Source organism: Chiloscyllium plagiosum, chromosome 19, assembly GCF_004010195.1.
Source record: "Chiloscyllium plagiosum isolate BGI_BamShark_2017 chromosome 19, ASM401019v2, whole genome shotgun sequence".
Classification (NCBI taxonomy): domain Eukaryota; kingdom Metazoa; phylum Chordata; class Chondrichthyes; order Orectolobiformes; family Hemiscylliidae; genus Chiloscyllium; species Chiloscyllium plagiosum.
The window spans coordinates 45,834,755-45,852,229 of record NC_057728.1 but is presented as its reverse complement, the minus strand read 5'-3'; the positions used below and the strand labels follow the sequence as shown (position 1 = coordinate 45,852,229).

Below are 17,475 nucleotides of genomic sequence, written 5' to 3'. Positions count from 1 at the left end.
CCTTCAGCCCATTAAGCCTGCTGTACCTTTCCATATGATTATCGCTTATCCTTTATCTCAATGCTTTATACCCTCTTTCTCCCATACCCATTGATGCCCTGAATATCTAGAACAATCTATCTCTTTCAAAGCATTCCTGACAAGATGGAAATTAAGAGTCAGTTTGTTCTAAATGTTGTTTTGTAGAGCTTTTTTAAAAAAACTTCCATTTTTTTCTGATGAGTGCAAATTCAACAACACTAAAAAAATCTTCAAAATCATCCAAAATAAAGCAGCCTGGTTGATTGGCACCCCCTCACTTCCTCCACCTGTGGTGCACAGAGATAGCTGTGTGTATCAACTACATAATGTACCTCACCATACCTCCTGAAGTTGCACCTTCCAATCTTGACCACCAACAAAGGTAGGATACAAGTGGGAATACAAACATCTGCAACTTTTCCTCCAAATCTCACACCATTCTGACTTGGGACTATATTGTCATTCACTCACTGTCACTGGGTCAAAATTTGAAATTCCCTTATTGAATTATAGCAACAGCACAGTGGCTCAGTGGTTAGCACTGCTGCCTCACAGCACCAGGGTCCCAGGTTCTACTCCAGCCTTGAGCAACTATCTGTGTGGAGTTTGCGTATTCTCCCCATGTCTGTGAGAGTCCCCTCTGGGTGCTTTGGTTTCCTCCCACATTCCAAAGATGTGCAGGCCAGGTGAGTTGGCCATGCTAAATTGTCCATAGTGTTAGGTGCATTAGTCAAAGGGAAGTCAGTCTGGTTGGGTTACTCTGCGGAGGGTTAGTGTGGACTGGTTGGGCCGAAGGCCTGTTTCCACACTGTAGGTAATCTAATCTAATCAAAACAGCCATTTGGATTTATCTTCCCCATAGTTGACAGTCGTTGTTCAAATATGTGGCTCATCAGCGCCATCCCAAGGGCAATTAGGGGTGAGCAACAAATGATGGCGCAAGGATGAAAATAAAAGAGACACCATCAGAAAATGGGAGTTTTTGTTTTAAATCTATAAAACAACATTTCGGACAAACTGGCTTATAATTTCCATCTTGTCAGGAATGCATTGAAAGAGATAGATTGTTCTAGATATTTAGGGCATCAAAGGATATGGGAGAAAGAGAGTATAAAACATTGACTAGAATAGATTCCCTACAACATGTAAACAGGCCATTCGGCCAAACAAGTCCACACCAACCCTCCAAAGAGTAACACACCCAGTCCAAGTCCCCTACTCTACATTTAACCCTGACTAATGCATCTAACACCATGGGCAATTTAGCATGGCCAATTCGCCTGACCTGCACATTTTTGGACTGCGGGAGGAAACCCACACAGACATGGGGAGAATGTGCAAACTCCACACAGACAGTCACCCAAGGCAGGAATTGAACCCAAGTCCCTGGTACTGTGAGGCAGCAGTGCTAACCACTGAGCCACCATGTGTAATATCACCTATGGAACAAACACACTTTCAACAAAAATGTCAATGTTTTAATACGCACATTGTTCATAATGGTTAAATATTCTGTTTTCTCTGACTCAAACAAATATTCATGAATATGATGAACCACGTCCTGCACACAAAAAATGATTGCAAAGAAACAAACAGTCTTCTGGAGCAACCAAATGATTTTAACACTATTTAATTAGTCACTATCTGAAGAGGAACTCGAAGAGGAACTCCGTCTGAAGAGGACAGAGAGTGTTTTTCCTTTTTCTTAATATTTGGTGGTGTTTGTGACTTTTGTACTTGCTTTTCTTCTTATTTTTCTTTTTTTCCAATGAACTTTTACTTCTTGCTCTTTTTCCCACTTGTGTCTTCACTGATTGAGTATGATCTTTTTCTGTGTTCATCTGTCTTATCCTTCCTTTTCTTCTTGTGATGTTCATTTTTTACACCAGCTTCTTTTATTTCTTTTTTATAATAATATCCTGCAGCTGCCGAAGCTGTTCTTCATTCTTGGTGTCCTCACTGCTGGTACTACTGACATCTAAAACAATATCTCTCTTAGGATTCACACAGACAAAATTTTGACATTTAAAGGTCAGATGGCCAGAATATCCACATTTCTGGCATCCCGCTCAGATATTGTCTTTATTTGGGCCTGAAAAAGCCATTGCAAAATTCCATTCGCTTCTACTTCGAGAAAGTTCCCAAGCACGAAATAGAGGTTAAGGATTAGCCATGATCATATGGAAAGGTGGAGCAGGCTTGATGGCTGGAAGGCCTACTCCGGTTCCTAGTTTCTATGTCCCAGAAATGTGCCATTGACAACCAAAGGGTGTTGAACACAATTTTTCCAATGATAAATCTTTTTGATCTGGTTTTATTGCAACGTGTATGTTTAAATTCCTAAGTTGTTGGACATCATAGTTCCCTACACAAAATGTCTTTAAAAGTGCTCTGCAAACTCATGGCACAATCAGCAGGTGATAAATGATCTAAAGTCCATTTTCAACAACTCATTTAATGATATCTCTCACTCACAGCTGCAGATTATACTTACAGAATTACGTCCACTTGGAATGCCAATTTTGTTTTCATTGGACACGATGCTAGGTCATCAGGAAGTGAATTTGCAACCAGCCTCTGTGATGAATATTTCCAAGTCCACCTGCAAGAGGTACAAGATCATAAAGAGCAGGTATCATCGATTTCCTACAGTGTGGAAACAGACCATTTGAGTCCACACTGACTCGCTGAAGAGCTCTCACCCATACCCATCTCCTTACACTATAGCCTGACATTTACCATGGCTAACCCACCTAACCAGTCCATCCCTAGACATAATGGGCAATTTACCATGGCTAATCCACCTGCTCATCTTTGCAGGAGGAAACCAGAGAACATGGAGGAAACCCAAGCAGACAGAAACAGTCACCTGAAGGTGGAATCAAACCCAATCCCTGGCACTGTGAGGCAGCAGTGTTAACCACTGAGCCACTGTGCTGATATAAACACAAATCTCTGAGTCTTCCCTATCAAACTGTGATCACACATGAAAGCATGAGAGCTCACACTGATACTGACTCCTTTACCCATAAGCAGAACTGATCAGCAACAAATATGAAGTCAGGCAAGGGTAGTATGTCATTATGCTATTATTAATATCATCCTCACATCCCACATCTGTCACTTTCCTTATCCCAGTTGTTGCTCATTTTCTGACAGCCTTCTCTTTACAAATAATACAGCCTTCCATTTCATTGCTTTACAAGAATAATGAGTGCTTTGAAATACAATTGCCTCTTATCTCATGATCTGTAATTTATTTACATAATAGTACAATACATAGAACAAACATTATGGAGGAGAATGTTATGGGAATCAGAGTGACATGGGCACTGTGAGATTCATGGCAAAATCAAATGAGAAGTCCAGTGAGGGCCACTTTGATGTTGGGAGCAACTTGATGAAATGTAGATGTCAGCATCACTATGAGGTGACATCAGTCTTCTTCAGTATAATACAGATTGAGCTGAATGTCCTAAGAATAGAGCCCTTCAATATTTGCATATGTGCAAGACTGATTGACTGGTATCGTTTGTGGCAAAAGTGAGGACTGCAGATGCTGGAAGTCAGAGTCTGGATTAGAGTGGTGCTGGAAAAGCACAGCAGGTTAGGCAGCATCCGACGAACAGGAAAATAGATGTCTCAGGCAAAAGCCCTCGGGGTGGAGAGATAAATGGGAGTTCAAGGAGCTATGAACTTGCACTCCAAGGTCTCTTTGTTCAGCAACACTCTCTAAGACCTTACCATTAAGTGTGTAAGGTGCTGCAAATTTGGGAAAGTCCTGCTAAGATTTGGGAAAGCAAATCTTAGCAGGACTTTCCCAAATTTGCAGCACCTCGCATTTATCTGAATTAAACTCCATCTGCCACTTCTCAGCCCATTGGCCCATCTGGTCCAGATCCTGTTGTAATCTGAGGTAACCCTCTTCGCTGTCCACTACACCTCCAATTTTGGTGTCCTCTGCAAACTTACGAACAATACCTCCTATGTTTACATCCAAATCATTTATATAAATGACAAAACGTAGAAGGCCCAGCACTGATCCTTGTGACACTCCACTGGTCACAGGCCTCCAGTCTGAAAAACAACCCTCCAGGTGGAGTGGTTAGGTGGGAAGGGAGATTGGCAGGTAGGACAGGTCATGGGGACGGTGCTGAGCTAGAAGGTTGGAGCTGGGGTTAAGGAGTGGTTAGGTGGGAAGGGAGATTGGCAGGTAGGACAGGTTATGAAGATGGCGCTGAGCTGGGGGGTGGAGAGGAAATACATCAATGTGACCTTCACCAGTCTCCTCACCCCAGTTCAAACCTTCCAGCTCAGCACCATAATTTGTATTTGGATTGGAGGTTTGGTCCAAAATTATTAATTATTGGTATAAACCTAATGACAATCTTGAAAAGTCATAGCCTTTGGAGAAACACATTCTCAGGGAAGCCTTATGGATTTGATGTAACCTGTTATTATGCAAGGACTTGCTAAACTTTGAGAGCTACTGACCTGAGCCATGCTGCCTCATTCTCCTCAGTAGACAGGCAGGAGGCTAGAAAAACACAGTAAGCCAGGCAACAACAGGAGATGGAGAAGTCAACGTTTTGGGTGTAACCCTTTCTCAGGACTTCTAACCAAGAATGGACCAGTTGGCTGAATGGCTTGTTTCTGTGCTGTATGTGTTAGTAATTCTATGTAGTGGGAAGATATTCTCCACCTTCTGATGCTGCCTGGCTTGCTGTGTTTTTCCAGCTTCCTGCCTGTCTACTTTGGATTCCAGCATCTGCAGTTTTTTTTTTGCCTCATTCTCCTGGCCTGGATATGCAGCTACTGCAACTCCTCATCCACCACAATGGCACTGAATTAGCCTGTCTACTTTGGATTCCAGCATCTGCAGTTTTTTTTTTTGCCTCATTCTCCTGGCCTGGATATGCAGCTACTGCAACTCCTCATCCACCACAATGGCACTGAATTATATTTCCATGGAATGATCATCCTTTATCTAAAGTTCATGCTAATTTGTGGGTAAATGAAACCAATTGGTTCAATGCTTCTTCCTGGAAGAGAGGTAAGTACCATCTTCAAATATTGCTTTCATTAGAAATGTGAAGGAATTATGTTTTTAAAAAGTTCCTTGCAAATGTAGCAGATGGGAGAGACATGTTTGAATAACTTTGTCCCTTTGTTCTTCAACTTTAATATCCCTGATACAAGATACATATTTCAGTAAGAATGGTTTGAAACACTTTTGGCATCACAGCTTTACTAAAAGACATAAGAAAAGCTTTCTAGTGAGTTTAGAAAATTCTAAATGTTTGTTCATGCACCACCTCATAGTGTAAGTGCAAAACAAAAGCACTCACTCAAACACACATACACACAGGGAAGGATGAATTCTCGAGATGAATTAAAGGAATTACATCAAGAAAGAGATCATTTATTTAACTCAATTCTTTGCTTTCATGATTTGGACTATGCTTTGCTGATTTGGACTATGGACACCATTAGATTTCCAGATGAAGTTATGGCTGAGTTTCTATAGAGAGGAATCCTTGCAGATGAAGGATAAATTTGTACATCTCTCATTGCCTGAGTTGCCTACTTACATTAGAAAGGTTTACATTCTTTATGTTGGAGGATAGTCCCTCCCATTAGATTACTTACAGTGTGGAAACAGGCCCTTCTGCCCAACAAGTCCACACCAACCCGCCGAAGTGTAACCCACCCATACCCATTCCCCTACATTTACCCCTTCACCTAACACTACAGGCAATTTAGCACGGCCAATTCGCCTAACCTGCACATTTTTTGGATTGTGGGAGGAAACCAGAGCACCCGGAGGAAACCCACGCAGACACGGGCAGAATGTGCAAACTCCACACAGTCAATCGCCTGAGACGGGAATTGAACCTAGGTCTCTGGCGCTGTGAGGCAACAGTGTTAACCACTGTTGATTTTCAGACTCACTTCTCTCTGACTGGTTCCATGGAGTATTAAGATTTGTTATCTTAAGTCAGTTTTGATCATGTGATCACATCTTAGTACTAAACTGGTGTCTCCATTTGGAAATTATGCATTTTACGGGAAGACTTATGACAGAAAACTAGAACAAAACACAAGAAATGAATTTTTTTTAAAAGTACATTAATTTTAATGAAAATCTACAAACACAATTTTAAAATGGCCAGTTTGAAATATTCTCAGGAAAATTCAGGTATTTTAAATTCGATGTAATTATTTTTAGATTCTGACTTTTGACTGTGCAATCGCATTTGCACCTGCCAGTACACCAGAAGTTATTGACTTAAATGATCCTCATCATATATTATGTACATTCAAAGTATCCAACCTTGTGTTGGACATTTAGTCCATATTTACTAACAATAGTGAGAGTTTACTAGCAAATGGGCAACATGTTTATCATTATTAAACTGAAGTTCTTGGATTGTGTATATTTTCAGAATTGGATGTAAATATATACATAAATTCATTGATGTTTGACACATATCAAAAACTTATGACAACTGAAGTTTTGACTATTAAAATTGGCAAACCAGTTTTAAGCATTTAATTTCACTGATCACAATGATTGCAGTGTTTCAAAGGTTATACAGTATTTAAATGTGTTTGCTCGGATATTTGAGTCAACGGGAAGGCTCAGTGCTCACCATTCACTGTGCCAAACAACTACCCAGAAATGTTTTGCAAGATTCTGATATTTAAAGGTCCCTTTCAGTGGATCACCCTCTACAAGGGAGCTTTGTTGTGTATGAGCTAGGAAAATAATAATGTGACCCTGTGGTGCTATTGATTGCACACACATGGCAATATTAATACCAGCACAGCAAGCAGAAGTTCATATAAACTGCAAGAGATGTCCTTCTATCAATGTCAGCTCATATATGACCACAAGAAGGGGTTTGTACAGGTATCTGCCAGACTCTCCGGGAGCCACCTTTGCCTTTGTACATCAATAGTTCAACATTTTCAGCTTTTTTGTTCAAGGAAGCAAATACAAGGGCGTACAAATGAAATACGCCCTTCAATAGAACGTGGAACATAGAACAGAACAGAACAGAACAGGTCCTCGATGTTGTGCCAGCCTTTTATCCTACTCTAAGATCAGACTAACCTACATACCCTTCATTGTACTGTCATCCATGCGCCTATCCTAGAGCTGCTCAAATGTCCCTAATGTACCTGACTCTACTACCGCCACTGGTAGTGCATTCCACATACCCACCACTCACTTTGTAAAGAACCTTACCTCTGACATCTTCCCAAAACCTTCCTCCAATTACCTTAAAATTATGCTGCCTTGTGATATACATTTCCACCATGGGAAAAGGTCTCTGGATATCCATTCTATCTATGCCTCTCAACATATCATACACCTCTACCAAGTTATCTCTCATCCTTCTTTACTTCAATGACAAAAGCCCTAGCTCCCACAATCTTTCTTCATATGACATGCCCTCCAGTCCAGGCAGCAGCCCTGGTAAATCTTTGCACCCTCTCTAAGGCTACCATATCTTTCCCATAATGAGGTGACCAGTCCCGAACACAATATTCCAGGTGTGGTCTAACCAGTGCTCTATAGAGCTGTAGCATAACCTCGCAGCTCTTAAACTCAATCCCCCTGCTAATGAAAGCCAAAAATATGGAATATGAGATCTGTAAAGAAACAAGGCACAAACACAGGATAACAAAACCTCAAGGACTCTCTATATGATGTTGAAGATGCTTAGATAGCTATATAGGCACCCTTCAATCCTCGAGGAGAAAGTGAGGACTGCAGATGCTGGAGATCAGAGCTGAAAATGTGTTGCTGGAAAAGCGCAGCAGGTCAGGCAGCATCCAAGGAGCAGGAGAATTGATGTTTCGGGCATAAGCCCTCCTGAAGAAGGGCTTATGCCCAAAACGTTGATTCTCCTGCTCCTTGGATGCTGCCTGACCTACTGCGCTTTTCCAGCAACACATTTTCAGCCCTTCAATCCTCAACAAGATATCCAGAATGACAGTGGTGCACTGCAGAGATGATAGCAAGTGGAATAGGAAGAATGGACACATCAGACATGCTCAGATGAAAAGAATATGGAGGGGAAAAAAGGGAAGAGTTTGAGGAGGATGGAAGTGAGTCACCTCTCACTAGAACAGTGTTAAAAATCACACAACACCAGGTTATAGTCCAACAGGTTTAATTGGAAGCACACTAGTTTTCGGAGCGACGCTCCTTCATCAGGTGATGACGAAGGAGCGTCGCTCTGAAAGCTAGTGTGCTTCCAATTAAACCTGTTGGACTATAACCTGGTGTTGTGTGATTTTTAACTATGTACACCCCAGTCCAACACCGGCATCTCCAAATCATCACTAGAGCAGTGACACACATTTCTGCCTGGGATGTCATAATCATCTAAAAATTCATCCAGTGTTGACTCACACAGGAAACCAGAAGAAATGAAATACTTCAATCTGTTCCCACCAGCAGAACCAACCACATTTCGCCTTTGGTGCTGAATATTCTTTCAACCGCATCTTTATAATTCTTCCTAATAGGTCTCGACATGTGTTTGCATTGAGCAGCAAACAAGTTGTCACAAAAGCTGAACATTATAAGACATTGGTTTAAAATTCATACTTTAAAATATCTCTTTAATTCATTGTCAAACACATATTTCTGAAAGAGGTGGAACTGGTTAACACCTCAGTTTGGAAAAGTGCTCCTCTGACTTGACATCAGATTGTATTAGGGAGGGGAGCTAAGAAGAGGAATATTCTCAATTAGAAATCCATGAGGTATTGAATCACACCTGGTACATAAGCTTACAAAACAGGGAAATAATCTGCTGCTAGTCACCATGGAAGAGAGAACTGGAACACTCTGAAGACCAGATCTTTTCTGTTCTATAGAAAATGATGGAAAGTAGAAATAAAACTCTCTAATAGTAAAACAGTTTTACTAGAGTTGTCTAAGCCATTTAAAGTGGTCAAATACAAGAATCCTTGCAATTCAGTGTTGCCTCAACCTTCATCACATGAGGAAGAGGGGAATTTGTTGAGATACATCTGGCGGATGATAATTGAGTGCTGAAAGTTCAGGCAGTGTGGCAAGTTTGTCAAGACTGTCTAGAATTGTTGACACAGTCAAGAAAGTGATGAATCTCCACTGGAGGATCAGGAGATACTTTCTGATTGGTCCTTTAATATTACGTTATCTAGAAGAATTGTATTAAGTGAAAGCGTTTCGTACGGTATATTCTGGTAGTACTGCCTTGTTAATAGAAAGCTCATCATTTTCCCTAGCTTGATGAACAATTGACCTGTTAATTAATGTTGGAAATCTGTTGATTTTACATCCCACAGCATCTTCCTATGCATTGGCAGAAGATGCAAAACATGCCTGTTTACTTCCTCACTATCCAAGACTTGATCCACACTTTTTAAGTGAAGCAGTGAGTTACCTGAACTTCACTTAATCTGTATTCACTGCTCACAATGTGGGCAGTCTCCTATACACTGGGAAGACAAAACCTTAGACTGGGCAACAGCTTTGCAGAACACCAATTCATAAAAATGACCCTGAGCTTCTAGTTGCTTGCTACTTCAACACACCACTGTGCTCCCATGCCAACATTGCTGTCTTGGGTCTGCTTCAGTGCTCCCATGAGACTCAATACAGGCTGGAAGAGCAACATCTCACTTTCTACTTGGGGACATTACAGCTTTCAGGACTCAATAACAAGTTAATAATTGTAGACCAAGAAAACATCCTTCCATATCTATTTCCCACCGCCACCACACCCCAGGATCAGTCATGACATGGGTTGCTTTCAATATAGCCAACCCATTTTCACCTGCTTATAATCCCCATTATTATCAAGCTAGCTTTTTTTTTGTCCTCTGGCTTACTATTAACAATCCTCAAGTAATTTATTTTTCTTTCTCTCTCTGAGTTCCCTCTCCACTTCTTACTCCACACCACCACCAACCCCCTTTCCCCCGCCCTGCAACCAGTGTACATATCATTTTTACCCCTAGCTGCTATCAGTGCTGGAGAAGGGCCACTGGACTTAAACATTAACTCTGCTTTCTCTCCATACATGCTGCCACACGTGCTGAGTTTCTCCAGCAATTTCTATTTTCTGTGAGTTTCATATTCATGTCTTGTCTGTTGAAATGCTTTTTGTCCTTCTCCTCAAGGTTTTCCAACACTTGAAGAACTATCGATCACTGTCCTTCACGTAACTTCACAGTGGGAGACTGATCCATTAGTGGGAGGAAAAATCATAATTCTGATACCTCCATAATCTATCACTCAGTGAGGCGCTGCCAAAATTTTAAAATTCAAGGTCTTGCTGCTCTGACCATTGGACACTTTTGCCCCATCAGCAGTCACAAGAATAATGGCATTCCAACCGGAACTCTATCAACAAACACATCGAGTTAGACCCCATCTACCAATTCCTGAGAAAAAGAACAGGAAATGACACCACCACAGGAAATGACACCACCACAGGAAATAACATCACCAACCCAAAGAAACCCAAACAAATAAATAGAAAGCAGGAATCATGTACACTGCTTAGCCTGAGGCCCACTGAAGATGTTACCTAGTAGGGTGACAAAACATCTGGAAATGAACCTCACAGCTCAGCGAGCAAACCTACATCCAGAACCTCAACCTAAGCTACAGATCTTCTCAAAACTCACTAACAAAAATCATGGTCACTAATTGTGACACTTACAAAGTAAAATAGAAGCTTTTCCAAGTTTATTAAAACTATTATCTGAATTAATATTAATGCACTGGAAGGACAAATTTTAGAGAGAGTAATGGTTAAGAGATTTTGTGGGAGGACACACTTCCATGGCCATGTTCTCCACCATTCCCATACCATGCCAACCTCACCTTTATTTGACCACTTGGCCAAGGTCAGTGAAACAAAATAAACAACTGAGAGTGCTGGAAATCTGCAACAGAAATATAAATTGTTGGAGAAACTCAGCAGGTCTGGCAGCATGTATGGGAAGAAAACAGAGTTAATGTTTTGAGTCTGGACACACTTCATCAGAACTGTTAGCAGCAGCAGTTGATGAAGATTGTCTGGGCTTGAAATGTTGACTCCACCTTCTCTCCACAGATGCTGCCAGACCTGCTGAGTTTCTCCAGCAATTTCTGTTTTTGTTGCAGAAAAGACAATTCTGCATTGTAAAGCTATGTTCCTCCTATTTAAGGAAGCCAATAAGTTGAAACCAAATGTCTTTATTGTAGTGATTTAGTCATGGTGAAGTTGTAATCTTCACAATTGCTATATTTTGTCCATACAGATTTCAATCTTTGATGTAATAAATTCATCATAAATGTGCCAGAAATATTCATCATTCTGTCACCGGATGTCCCTCTAAGTCAGTGCCATCTACTTCAAGTGCTTCATCCATTGTATCTGTTGGGTGAATTATTTCTTGTCCCTTCCTTTTGTCATGTTTAGCCTCCCCTCTAAGAGGTGGAAAAATAAACTTTGGAACAAGTGAAGATCGGGTATTTATCTGACAGATGCAGTGCACTGGGTGAGAGATGGAACAGTTGAAACACATTGATTACAGATTTGTTTCCAGCACTAGCTATGTGACGAAGGAGGAGCACTCTGAAAGCTTGTACTTCCAAATAAACCTGTTGGACTATAACCTGGTGTTGTATGATCTTTAATTTTGTCCACCCCAGACCGACACCAGCACCTCCACATCACGGCTACAGATTTGTTGTGAGTGCCAATAACAAATTAACCAGATGGATATGGGGAAAGAGAAAAGTAAATAGTGTAATGACCATAGGGCATGGAGAAACCTTTTTTAAAAAAATGTATTGCCTCCTATACATTTTGTCTTTGAATTCTGTTTGTTTAAAATTTAACAATCTTGCCTGGCTCATAAGTAGGCCCTGATTGATCCCATGATTATATTTCCAGAAGCTTCTGAACTCTCTGTATTGTATAAATAGTTCAGCTAAAGCTGACACAAGTCTGAAAGTGAACTGTCTTCCTCCAGCCAGCTCCTGAAAAAGTAAAATAAAAGTGAAGTAATTATGCTCGAGTGGGTGCTAATGTTTTTACTGTTGACTTGTTACCTCACAATGGAAACACTAATGGAGAGATAAAGCTATGCACTTAGCTTAACAAAGTTCCAGTAAAACCACTGAGGTGAGTCATCAGCAGCTGAAATGTGTGTCTTTGTCACATGACTGAAATCTAAACAAGTTGAATTGCTTAAATAATGTCATTATTGTTTTCTCCAGGCTGAGTTGGCAGTCTACCTTGGACCCCCAGTGTCCAAGTTGCTGGCTGGAAGGAATCCATACTTTGCCTACCTGAAGAAAAATTACTGGGCCCAGCACACCAAGGAATCTATTAGTAGGCACTGATATCTGGACAATTGCAACTGTTGTGAATTGATTTTTAATACTTCTGGATTTCCCAAAATTTAACATTTATAACCTATATCCTCCCCTGACCCCCTTAATTTCCTGAGTGCTTGTGTGTACCTATGGTTTAACAAGGCCATCTTCCTGCAATTTGAATTCTGTGTTCATAGACCTTCTCTTTGATTTCACCTTAATGAATTTTGATCTGGGATTATTCCAAAAATTGAAATTCAATAACTAGGGTTCAGGGAATATGCTTCAGCCTATCTCAGTAAGAGATGGGAGTGAAAAGGGTAAGGTGTAAATCCAATAATATGCTGCTGTTTGGGCTTAAGAGGGGAAAAGCAATCATAATTTAAATTTACACTAAATCATGTATAAGACTCTGGTGCGGCCACATCTGGAATATTGTGTGCAGTTTTGGTCGCCATACTATAGGAAGGATGTGGAGGCACTGGAACGGGTGCAGAGGAGGTTTACCAGGATGCAGCCTGGTATGGTAGAAAGATCGTGAGTTCATGGAATGCCCTGCTAGTAGCAGTGGTGGACTCTCCCTCATTATGGGCATTTAAGCGGGCATTGGATAGGCATATGGAGGATAGTGGGCTAGTGTAGGTTAGGTGGGCTTGGATCGGCGCAACATCGTGGGCCGAAGGGCCTGTACTGCGCTGTATTCTTCTATGTTCTATGTTCTATGTTTAACTTCGTCTGTGACAATGAAAATTAAACATTAGATACAGCTGGAATCTGTGGAGGTGTGAGGAATGAAATAATGGAACAAGACAGTGTGAAATGTCAGGACTTCAACAATAGAATGCATGAGTTCGAACAAATGCATTCCCTTTTCCTAACACGGTTATGCCATTAACCTGCTTCCTTGTGAATTCTTTATGCAGTGTGAATTGGAATATATTGGAACGCAATAGAATTTAATATGCCCCTCAGCTGCCTTGTCATTTTCATTTCCAAATTCAGGTCCATGCTTTGCATCTTTTCTTTACATTAGATCTGAGTCAATGTGTAGCTGCTTGGATAAATTTTTATAACTGTTAAAACAAGACTTGTTGGTGGGGGGTGGAACTTATGGAGTCCACGAGATCAGGAAGCATGGCATGTCGGGTGATTCAATTAGACAGGATGCAAAAATTCAATTTCCTGGGATAAAGTCAGGAGTGTGTTTGCAGTGTGTTGATCATGACACCGGCCTGTGGAGTGTTCATACTTTTAGTACATTTGCCAGCAATGAAACCCCATTCTCAGAGAACAAAAGTGAATGGAGCATCAATATCTGATGGTCATTGGTTAACAATCAATACAACATGACATGTAGAAGTTAGCTTTATGCATTTGTTGGTTCAGCCTTGTTTTCCTCTGTTGCAGTATGCTTTATGCAAACACTACTCTCGTATTAATGTAAAACAAAAAAACTGTGAATGCTGGAAAACTGAAACGAAAACTAACTGCTGGAGAAAGTCAAAAGGTCTGGCAGCATCTGTGGAGAGCAAGCTGTTATCATTCTTTGATCCCACTTCAATAAATCTCTGGGAGTTGTTAGGCTACTCTAAGAAGCTGACCCTTTTTCTCGAGGTGACAACTCTTATTGATCTCCAGCATTCATAGTTCATCATTATCCTAGAATAACATTCTCTCATTCTCTTCTTTTACTCAATACAGCTCTCCAGTGCAGTATCTAAGTCATCTTTTCTATACTTCTCTCTGGTCCAACTTAAGTTCACTTCTGTTCGGCTCTGCTGCACAGATGTCAGAGGAGCATCATCAGTTGCATTGGCATGATTTACACATTCTCTTTGACATTTACAGCACAAGGCAGAAGAGCAGGAAAATGGAACTGAGGCATAGGACCAGCAACAGTAAGTTATCAATGAGGAGCTTTATGGATTTGAGTCAAGGGTACAAAAGAGAAGTGGGAGAAGGGTATAACGAAATCGGATAAGTGGATTGGGAATAGTCTGATGATGTGGCTGTGGTATGAGTGGAAAAAAGCATTGACTGGAATGTTCCCGGTTGGTAGTCGGGAAAGCTACTTAATTAGATTGGGTGGTTGCATACTAGAATCCCACCCCCTTTCCACCTCCAAAATTATTGTTGAAGGTGGGGTTATTGGGAGGAGGCCAAAGTTTCACCTTTCTGTCTTGGCACCATGTGAGGCCTGAAAGTGATCAATTAGACAATTAAAGGCATATTCCCACCTATTCCCTCAATTTTCTCATCTTCAAGGTAGACGAGAAACAGAGTTAGCACACCTGACTAGTCTGCAGGTTGTCAGTTATGGGGATGGTGCCTATATCTACACTGGAGTCATACATTCGTAGAGATGTACAGCACAGAAACAGACCCTTCAGTCCAATTCATCCATGCCAACCACATATCTTACATAAATCAGTCCCATTTGCCAGCATTTGGCCAATATCCCTTTTAAACCCTTCCTATTCAAATATGCTTTTAAATGTTGTAAATCACACCCACTTACATCACTTCCTCTAGCAGTTCAGTCCATACACCCACCACCCTCTGGTGAAAAATTGCCCCTTATGTCACTTTTGTATATTTTCCCTCTCACCTTAAACCTATGCCCTCTAGTTTTGTATTTCCCTCATCCCAGGGAAAAGACCTTGTCTATTTACCCTATCTGTGCCCCTCATGATTTTATAAATCTCCATAAAGTCACCCCTTAGCCTCCAAAGCTCCAGGGAAAATAGCCCTAGCTATTCAGTTTCTCCCTAAAGCTCAAACCCTCCAACCCCGGCAACATGCTCACAAATCTGTTCTGAACCCTTTCAAGTTTCATAACACCCTTCCTATAGGAGGGAGACAAGAATTGAATGCAATAATCCACAATTGGCCAAACTAATGTCCTGTACAGCCACAACATTACCTCCCAACCCCTGTACTCAATGCACTGACGAATGAAGGCAAGCATACCAAATGCCTAATTTGTGTAGAGGTGGGTGGACTCTGTGAGTCACCTCTTTTGATTGCCCTGTCTCACTGTCTCTGTCTCTGTCTCTGCTCCGCCCCCGCAACCCACAAAAAAGCTATCATCTTGTTTGTCCTACTGGGAGCAGCCACGGCTTTCTCAGCAGCATTACCAGTTACAAAGACTGTCAGATTAGCCAGCAGTTATCACTCAGCAAAATCTCGATTCTGGGAACAATGGTATCAGGAAAACCCATGCTGCTTTCAAACCACCTGACTGGAGGAAAATACAGTGAATCTTGCTCAGAAGGGTCAATGTAAGTATCTCATCAAGTTTTTCAGCAAACTATCAATACAGAATTGGATTGTTTTACCGACTGTGTCTTCCCAATAGCTGAAAAGTCCCGAACTCCCCTGTAATCATCAGTGCATTCCCGCCATGGCGATGCCTGTACATTTAGCTCTCTGACAATGTTAGTCTCAACAAACGATGAGGATGACATAATAAATAAGGTGAAACTAATATAATGTGAAACGTTCACAAGGTGAAATTTGATTTTGTAAAACACCCATGCCATCTTCGTCCTCTCAAGCCTTATGTTAATGGAAAGAGCGAGAGAGCGCGAGGGAGAGAGACAACAGAGATGGCTTTAGTTACATCAGGAATAGCACATGATTGACAAAGTCCCACCCCTGGAGTTTAAAGTTCAAAGAGGAGGTGGGTAAATTGTGATTGGCATTCCTTTTAAAATAGGAGAAAGTGAGGACTGCAGATGCTGGAGTACCAGAGTTGAAAAATGTGGTGCTGGAAAAACACAGCAGGCCAGGCAGCATCCGAGGAGCAGGAGAATCAACGTTTTGGGCATAAGCCTTTCTTCAGGAATCCTGAAGAAGGGCTTATGTCCGAAACGTTGATTCTCCTGCTCCTCGGATGCTGCCTGGCCTGCTGTGTTTTTCCGGCACCACATTTTTCAATTCCTTTTAAAATACCAGTGCAAGAACAGAGAGTGAAATTGTTCCATTGGATGCAACACTACTGAAGTTGCCACCACCTAGACTCCTAGAGTCATAGAGGTGTACAGCACGGAAACACACCCTTCGGTCTAACTGCCAACCAGATATCCAAAATTAATCTAGTCTTATTTGCCAATATTTGGATCATATTCCTCTCAACCCTTCCTATTCATATACCCAACCAGATGCCTTTTTAATGCTGTATTTGTACCACCCTCCACCACTTCTGACAGCTCATTCCATACACGCACCACGCTCTGTGTGTTGCCCCTTAGATCCCTTTTCAGTCTTTCTCTCTCAACTTAAAGCTATGTCTTCAAGTTTTGGGCTCCCCTACCTTGTAAAAAAGATCTTGACTATTTACTCTATCCATGCCCCTCATGATTTTATAAACTTCAATAAGGTCAATTCCCAGATGGTCTGGGGAAAATCACTGCAGCCTATTCACCCTCTGCCCTGCTCAAACCCTCCAACCCTGGCAACATTTTTGTAAAACGTTTCTGAACTCCTTCAAGTATCACAGCATATTTCCTATAGCAGAGAGACTAGAATTGAACACAGTATCCTAAAAGAGGCCTAACCAATGTCCTGTACTCCACACTGTACTCCTAACTCCTGTACTCAATGCACTGACCAATAAAGGCTGGCCAAATGCCTTCTTCACTATCCTGTCTACCTGTGACTACACTTTCAAGGAGCTATGAACCTGTACTCCAATGTCTCTTTCTTCAGCAATACTCCCAGGACCTTACCATTATAAGTCCTGTCCTGATTTGCCTTTCCAAAATGCAGCACCTCACATTTATCTAAATTAAACTCCATCTGCCACTCCTCGCTCGGTCCATCTGATCAAGATTAGATTACATTCAGTGTGGAAACAGGCCCTTCGGCCCAACAAGTTCACACCGCCCCGCTGAAGCGCAACCCACCCATACCCCTACATTTACCCCTTACCTAACACTACGGGCAATTCAGCATGGCCAATTCACCTGACCTGCACATCTTTTGGACTGTGGGAGGAAACCGGAGCACCCGGAGGAAACCCACGCAGACACGGGGAGAACGTGCAAACTCCACACAGTCAGTCGCCTGAGGCGGGA

General features: G+C 41.5%; 1 pseudogene; it reads right to left on the bottom strand.

The window, feature by feature from the left end:
- Window positions 1-1,654: 1,654 nt before the first annotated feature.
- On the bottom strand, window positions 1,655-2,126 carry LOC122559747 (annotated as a pseudogene).
- Window positions 2,127-17,475: the final 15,349 nt, after the last annotated feature.